Raw genomic sequence first — 9,046 nt, 5'->3', positions numbered from 1 at the left:
GACAAGATTCTGGAAGTAAAGTGTAGTGAGCTGAATGGGGTGCTCTCACCCCCATCCCCAGGCCAAATATATGCATGTCTGAGTTGCCAGAGTATGTGAATGTTCCCTTATTTGGAATAAAAAAGGCCTTTGATTATATAATTAAGCTAAGAATCTTGAGATGAGGAAGCCTCCTGGTTTGGTCAAGTGGGCCCTAAATCTAATGAGAAGTGTCCTTGTAAGAGTTAGGCAGAGGACACAGTTGGCATGGCTCAGTGGTTGAGGGTAGACCTATGAACTAGGAGGTCATTGTTGGATTCCAGATTAGGGCACATGCCTGGTTTGTGAGCTCAATCCCCAGTGTGGGGTGTGTAGTAGGCAGCTGACCAATGATACTCTCTCATCATTGATGTTTCTATCTCCCTCTCCCTTCTTCTTAATAAAATATATATATATATATATATATATATATTTTTAAAAAGTGAGGTAAGGGGACATTAGACTGACAGAAGAGGAGAAAGTCATTGAGGGCAGAGTTTGGAGGGAAGTAGCCAAAGTCAAAGAGTGTCTTTAGCTATCAGAAACAGGAAGAGGCAGGGAACAAAGGGACAGAATACAGGGTAGCCCTTGGAGTCTACATGCATCAACACAAAACTAGCCCAGTGTGTGCTGGTGGGACATACGTATATTGACTTTAGGGGCTGGACAATTATTCTAGGAAATAGTTTCAAGCCATGCAATGTCTCTAGCATTTCTCACCCTGGCCCCTGGTTGCCAGGCACCTTCCCAGTCATTGTGACCACCCCAAATCGCCTGCCTTGCCAATCACTCTCCCCCACCCCCCACCTCGCTGTGATACCAACCTCATTTAAACACAGGTCTACACTCTAAGACCAATCTACTTCAGGCCCGTCAGGCTTTCCTGTACTTCCTCAGAAAATGACTCTCATTCTCACCCTCTGTCCTTAAAAGCTTTGTCTAAAACAGGGCCCATGATTGCTTCCTACTTAGTATATCCCAAAATAGGCTCCCCACCCCATCCTGGCCTCTCAAAATCCATCTTCGGGTGTTGGTTGTTGAGCATCCCAAAAAGAAGGAGCAGAATTGGGAAATAAATTTTAAATTTAACAAAAGAGCTCAACTTTATAAAAAATAAAATTCACTTACTATTTGTGTATTTAAAGCTACATATAAGGTATATAGCCATCTAAACATGTAAGATGTAATATAAATTTTCAGAAGATAGATATGACGTATCACAAATGTGTGTTCAATCAATATTTTTTTTTAAAGTTATGGTTTTCCAAATTAAAAAAAAAAAGTGTCAAAGCCTTAGTATTCATACACTTTAGCTTAGTGGAGCCAGTTCTAGGAATCTATTATATTTATAGTCTTAAAAGTGATGAAAAAAATACACAGAGATATGCTTTGGAATATTCATCATAATACAAATTTAAAACAACCTAAATGTTCAACAACAAAGGAATGAGGAGTGGTCTTGTAAATTACAACACATCTACATGATGGAGTCATAGACATTGATTTAAAATCATGTTTACACATATTTTAATGATGTAGGAAATACTCTTGATGGTAAAATGTGGTATATGAAATTTATTCTGAGTAGAAAAAGTGAAGAGATATTTTTCCAAAGAAAGTACACAATTGACAATAGGCTTATGTAAAGGTGCTCAACCTCATTAGCCATCAGGGAAATGCACATCCAAGCCACAAGGAGATAGCATCTCACACCTGTTAGAATGGCTACAAGCGTATTAAAAAGACAAGTGTTAGTGAGGATGTGGAGAAAAGGGATCTCTTGCCCACTATTGGTAAGAATGTAAATTGGTATAGCTACTATGGAAAACATTGTAAAGTTCCTCAATAAGTTAAAAATAGAACTACTGAGAATTCCACTTCAAGGTATCGGTCAGGGAGGGTGGGGAGGGAGAGGGGAGATATCACTATCTTGAAAAAAATATCTGTACCTACATATTCATTGCAGTGTTATTTACAATAGCCAACACATGAAAACAATCTAAGTATCCACTAATGTAAGAATGGATTTAAAAATATGTGCCTGGCTGGAGTGGCTCAGTTGATTGAGTGTTGTTCTGTGCATCAAAAGGTTGCTTGTTTATTTCCCGGTTGGTTCACTTTCAGAAGGCAGCCAATCAACGTTTCTCTTTCACATTGATGTTTCTATTTCTCCTCTCTCTCTCTCTCTCTCTCTCTCTCTCTCTCTCTCTCTCTCTCTCTCTCTCTCTGCATGTACTCAGATGAGGATTAAAAAATAACAAAAAAATTAAATATGACATGTATGTATACATACACAATAACCATACACAATAAACTATTGTTCAGTCATATGAAAGGAAATCCTGCCATTTGAGGCAACATGGATGAACCTTAAGGTTCATTATGCTAAGTAAAATAAGTCAAACAGTAAAAAATAATACCTTTTATGACTTCATATAAGAAATTTCAAAAAGTGAAACTCATAGATAAAGAAAATATATTGGTAGTTGCCAGAAGTGGTGGGGGGCAGGGAGCGGTGTTGGAGAAAATGGGTGAAGGTGATCAAAAGGTACAAACTTCCAGTTATAGGATAGATAAGTTCTGGGGATATAATGTACATCATGGTAACTATAGTTACCAATACTGTATTGTATATTTGAAAGTTGTTAAGAGAGTAAATTTTTAAAAAATATATTTTATTGATTTTGTACAGAGAAGAAGGGAGAGAGATAGTTAGAAACATCGATGAGAGAGAGTCATTGATCAGCTGCCTCTTGCACACCCCCTACTGGGGATATGCCAGCAACCAAGGTACATCCTCTTGACCAGAATCGAACCCGGGACCTTTCAGTCCCCAAGCCGACACTCTATCCATTGAGCCAAACCAGTTTTCAGCAAGAGAGTAAATTTTTAAAGTTTCATCTAAAGAAAAAGAACTCTAAGTATATGAAGTTATGTATGTTAACTAAACTTACTTTAGTAAATACATTTCACAATATAAACATAAATCAAATGATTATGTTATACACCTATAATGAATACAATATTTTATGTCAATTATGCCTCAATACAACAGAAAATAATTTACTATTAAAAACAGTTTATTGCATCTAAATAAATTAACTTAATTTTTTTTGCAGATGAAATTATATTACACATAAAAAACTTAAAGATGAAACAAAAATAATTGTTAGAACTAGTGTACAAATTCAGGAAAGTTTCAATATATAAAATCAACATTTAAAAATTAGTGTATGTATACACTAACAATAAATAACCTGAAAAGAAATTAAGAAAATAATTTCAAACACAATAACAACAAAAATAATAAAATACTCAGGAATAGAGCAAACCAAAGAGGTGAAAGACATATACACTGAAAACTACAAAACTCTGATGAAAGACATTAAGGATGGGGCAAATAAATGGGCAGACATATTGTGTTCATGGGTTGGAAGATAATATTATTAGAAAGAGCTATTACCTTACACCCATTAGGATGACTATTATCCACAAAAAGAAAACTACAAGCGTTGGTGAGGAGGTGGGAAAATCAGAACCCTTGTGCACTGCTGGTAGGTTTGTATAATGGTACAACAATGATGGGAAACAGTACAGTGGTTCCTCAAAAATTAAAAATAGTACTACCATATGACCCCGCAATCCTACTTCTGCTATATAAAAAAAATAATTGAAAATTGAGTCTCAAAGAGATATTTTTGCACATCCCTGTTCATAGCAACTTCATTCACAATAGCCAAATGCCCATCAATGGATGAAAGAACAGACAAAATGTGATGTATACATACAATGAAATACTCAGCTTTAAAAAATGAAGTAAATTCTGCAATATGCTATAGCATGGATGAATCTTAAGGACATTATGCCAAGTGAAATAAACCGGTCACAAAAAGACAGGTACTGTTATGGCACCATTATATGAGGCATCTAAAGGAGTCAAATTCACAGAAACAGAAAATAGAATGGTGATTACCAGGAGGCAGAGGAAGGGGGAAATAGCAGTTGTATTAATGGGAGTAGAGTTTCAGTTTTTCAAGATTACAATCCAATATAATACTACCCTAATATGGAAATTGACTGAACAGCGGAACAATCTGTTGCTATGATGCACTGACCACATGCTCAACGCGGAAGCTGCTCCCAACTGGGGACAACTCCGCTGTTGAGCGTCGACCCCCATCCCAGAGGGAGGTAACCAGTGGTGGCAACCAGGGGGTGGGGCTGGCCAGTGGGCAGCGCCAGGCTGCCAGCTGAGGCAGTTCTCTATGGGGACCCCTGATAGCTCTGCCTACTGATCACCCCACATATAGGCCCTGGAACCCTTCCCTATATATAAGGAACAGTCTCTTAGATTTAAAAATTAAAACCTGACAAGGCTACTCTAACACTGAAAAAGCGAAATGGTGCAGCGATGACATGAATGGACTCTGGCTTGCACATTTTGTGGTCAGCCCCAATTCTGACACTTATAACTGTGACAAAGCCAATTACTTAACTTCTCTCCACTTCAGTTTTTTTTCTTTATTTTTAAAAATATTTTTATTGATTTTTAGAGAGGAAGGGAGAGCGATAGATAGAAACATCAATGATGAGAATCATTGATAAGCTGCCTCTTGCGCTCCCCTTTCTGGGGCTCAAACCCCAACCCGGCATGCGCCCTTGGCCGGAATCGAACCTGGGATCCTTCAGTCCGCAGGCCGATGCTCTATCCACCAAGCCAAACCAGCCAGGAATCTTCTTCAGTTTTTCCACCCATAAGATGGGGAAAATGCTATTACTGCCTCAGAAGAATTTATGTACCACTTTTTATAATTAGGGCAAAAAAATGTAGCGGCCCATACAGCAACAAGATGGCCTTTCACCTATGTGTAAAGTATGGTCACTGGTGCATGCAGCATCCTGGATTGCACATCCCCCAAGGGCACCGGCCAGGATGAGGGACCCACCCCAGCCCTGTGCACGGATTTCATGCACAGGCCTCTCGTGTGAATATATTTAATAATACTGATTCGAATACTTAAAAATGGTTACGATGAAATAAATGACTTTGGAAAGGCTTTAAAGTGGTTTATAGAAATTCATATAATGAAACAAGGTTAAATATAAAAATAAAAACATGAAAACTAGGACAGAAGAAATCTGAATAGCAAAACATAAAATTAAGCTAGGAGTGAGTTTTCTCCAGAACATGAATGTTGTAAGCTTTGTGTTTTGATTCTAGGCATTTTAGCAGCTTGTGCCAATAAGGAGACTAGTTTCATGATTCTATAGTCTACAAAAATGAATTTAGAGTGTGATATCAACTGGGTAAAAATTATGTATATACACATGCATATTACATATTAGAAAGAAATATGCCAAAATGTTAACAAAGGTTATTATTAGATGGTAGTTGTATTTTCTTCTTTTTACTTTTATATATTTTCTGATATTTTCACAATTGACTTACAATTTATAATTAGGAGAATGCTTTTGTGCTTTTTGATGATGATAAAAATGTGTTAAATGCCTCAAAGGGGAAAAGGAAATGTGTGCAGATGTAGTGCCAGGTAAAATTGGCTGCAAAAGGAAAAGGGGAAGCTGCCAAGGCCTTGGTGTGATTGAGGGGACACAGGCCTTATTCTCTGCATGGAATTGAAAAGGCACTTTTGTTGCGTGCTTCAGTGTCCTCTGGGTCTATTTTGTTCATCAGTTTATTTTGTTCATGAGATTCCACATATAATATGCATAACCTGGGGAGGGGGCAGGAGTGGGGTGGAAGGACTCAATGAGGGAATAAAAGGGGACATCTGTAATACTTTCAATAATAAATATAAATTTTAAATGAATGAATGAATGAATGAATGAATGTGTGAGGCCCGGGTCCTTTATGAGGACAGAGCTTCTCCCAGGCCACACTCTATCTCACAGCTTCCTGCAGGAAATAAAGAGAGGATTCAATGCAAGTGGGAAGAGAGGGCTGAAGTTTAGCATTTTTCTCTGAGAGATGACATAGTTATCGTTTGCTTTCGTTGCTGTTTTCTCCCCCAACTGCCCTTCTCTGCCCCAACTTTACTCCCAGGCTGAAAAATTCCATTAATTCAGGCAAATTTGGGGCCAAGTCAAATGGAAAATTAGGGTGTTAAATTTATGATTCTGAAAAACATCAATAGCTTATAGAAACACAATTTACATACCATAAAATTCACCTGCTTAAATGTACAATTCAATGGTTTTTAGTATATATAGAGTTCAGCAATCACCATAACCTAATTTTCATCACTCCAAAACGAAATCTCATATCTGTTAACAATCACTCTTCGTTCTCCATCTCAGCACTCTGTAACCACTAATCAACTTCTGTTTCTATAGATTTATGTCTAATGGACATTTCATATATATGAAATCTTATATTATACTAGAGGCCTAATGCATGAAGATTTGTGCAATAATGGGCCTTCCTTTCCCTGGCTGCCAGCATCGCCTTCGTTCTGGCCTGGAGCCACCTTTCCATCTTCCCATGCTGCCTAGAGGCCTGGAGCTGCTGGGGCAGTGCAGAATGCCTGCATCATTACCATGGTGATGACACAAGTGTCCCACCCCACCCCCAGCTGCTTGGCACCTGCACATGCAAATTAACCTACCATCTTTGTTGGGTTAATTTGCATACTCACTCCTGATTGGCTGGTGGGCATTGCAAAGACATGGTCAATTTGCATCTTTCTTTTTTATTAGTGTAGACTAGAGGCCCAGTGCACAAAATTTATGCATGGAGGGGGTGGTATCCCTTAGTCCAGCCTGCACCCTCTCCAATCTGGGTCCCCTAAAGAGATGTCTAACCGCCCATTTAGGCCCGATCCCACCGGGATCCCACTGGGATCCCATCAGCCTAAATGGGCAGTTGGACATCCCTCTCACAATTTAGGACTACTGGCCCCCAACTGCTTGCCTGCCTCTGCCTGATTGCCCCTAACTACTCCCCTGCCAGCCTGATAGACACCTAACTGCTCCCTAGCTGGCCTGATTACCCCTAATTGACCTCTTCTGCTGGCCTGGTCATTTCTAACTGCCCTCCCCTACCGGCCTGGTCCCTCCCAACTATCCTCCCCTGCAGGCCTGGTCACTCCTAACTGCCCTCCCCTGCTGGCCTCGTTCCCTCTCCCACCTCTCCCCCACACTGTCCTCCTGCAGGCCTGGTCCCGCCCCTCTCCTGATAGCCTGGTCTTCCCCAACTGCCCTCCTCTGCAGGCCTGGTCACCCCTAACTGCCCTCCCTGCTGGCCTAATCACCCACAACTGCCCTCCCCTGCAGACCTGGTCTCCCCCAGCTTCCCTCCTCTGTTGGCGCGGTCACCCCCAACTGCCCTTCCCTAGAGAACTGGTCTCCCCCAACTGCCCTTCCCTAGAGAACTGGTCTCCCCCAACTGCCCTTCCCTATAGAACTGGTCTCCCCCAACTGCCCTCCTCTGCTGGCCCAGTCACTCCTAATTGCCCTCCCTGCTTGCCTGATCACCCACAACTGCCTTCCCCTGCAGGCCTGGGTCCCCCCCACAACTTCCTGGCCTGGTCTCCCCCAAGTGCCCTTCTCTGCCAACCTGGTCACCCCTAACTGCCCATAACTGCCCTCCTATGCAGGCCATCTTGTGTCCACATGGATGAAGCCATCTCGTATCAATTTGCATATTACTCTTTTATTATATAGGATGCTTTTATGACTGGCTTCTTTCACTAAGTATGATGGTTTTTGAGGCTCATTGTATTGTAATATGTATAAGTATTTCATTCTTTTTATGGCTAAATAATATGTCATTGTATGGTTATATCACATTTTATTTATCCACTTATTAGTTGATAGACACTTGGATTGTTTCCATTTTTTGGATAGATTCCTAAACTTGTAAGAATAGCCTTTTACATGGAGCTTATTTCTTAAAAGTTGTTCTTTTTTTAAAGTCTTATTGAGTCATTAACCCATTTATATTAATCAAATACATTAAATGACTGTTATTCTGAGTGTCCAAATAGCATGAGATAATTATCAATCAATTATCCTCTGAGATAGTTATTACACTAAGCTGATGTGATCTCAGTCAAAAAACAGAAACTTGACATTTTAGTTAGCTCATTCAGCGTTAAGTTAAATGTCCTGGTTCTCTAAGGTTTTTTGATATGATGAAAATATTGCATAGATTCTTATCATTACCTCTGAGGCCTCGGAGAGGCCTGGAGATAGGACCTGAGGCTGGGAGTCCTTGTTTCAAATTACAAAGGAGTAGAACAGGCACTTAGCTTTATTGTTTTTAATTACATAAAGTAACAAGGACTAATTTCCAAAGCACTGACATAAAAGATCCCCAGGGGATTTGCACTAATGAACAGCTAAAAGTGATCTACAGTGCACAAACTCGCTATGGTATATAAATGGTCCTCTTAAAGAGCTTTAGTTTTCTTGTGAGGGCGGTGAAATCTGATTTAGCCTCTTCATGTTTTCAGTGCACAGAAAGGAGCCCTCACCGGTGCAGGCTGTCTCAGTGATCACCACTGGTCCCCAAAGAGTCCGCATAAGCCCTCTCTCTCCCCGCTGTCTCTCTATGCTGCCTGTTCCCACCCAAGGCGGGAGAGGGCTGGGCCCAGTGATCTGATTTTAGTGACTGGAGAGGGCTGGGCCCAGTGATCTGATTTTAGTGACTGGAAGGGGCTGTTACTGTTTTCCAGGGATGGAACTATCAAAGGTCCAGTGATTTCAGGTAGTGTCCTTTTCTCCCTGACTCTCTCTTTTTTTTTTTTTCTCTCTTCTCCAGGACTGTGCTCACCTTTTCTGCCCTGGTCTGAGAAGCAGAGGCAACGCAAAGGGGATGGCAACTCTTGAATGAACTTTTATATAAAAAGAGTCTGATGTTTGTAAGAAGGTAGATAAAATGTCATGAAATTGAGGCTATCCAGAAAGTAATACCTTTTTTTCATACTCCCTTATAGATCCAACTTGGCCTGCCTTTGTTAAGAAGATCTGTAGCGGAAGGTTCAGGTCAGCTGTATTAGTCAACTTTACT

The sequence above is a fragment of the Pipistrellus kuhlii genome, unplaced genomic scaffold (assembly GCF_014108245.1).
Source record: "Pipistrellus kuhlii isolate mPipKuh1 unplaced genomic scaffold, mPipKuh1.p scaffold_m20_p_5, whole genome shotgun sequence".
Taxonomy (NCBI): Eukaryota; Metazoa; Chordata; class Mammalia; order Chiroptera; family Vespertilionidae; genus Pipistrellus; species Pipistrellus kuhlii.
This window is presented reverse-complemented; position numbering follows the sequence as displayed.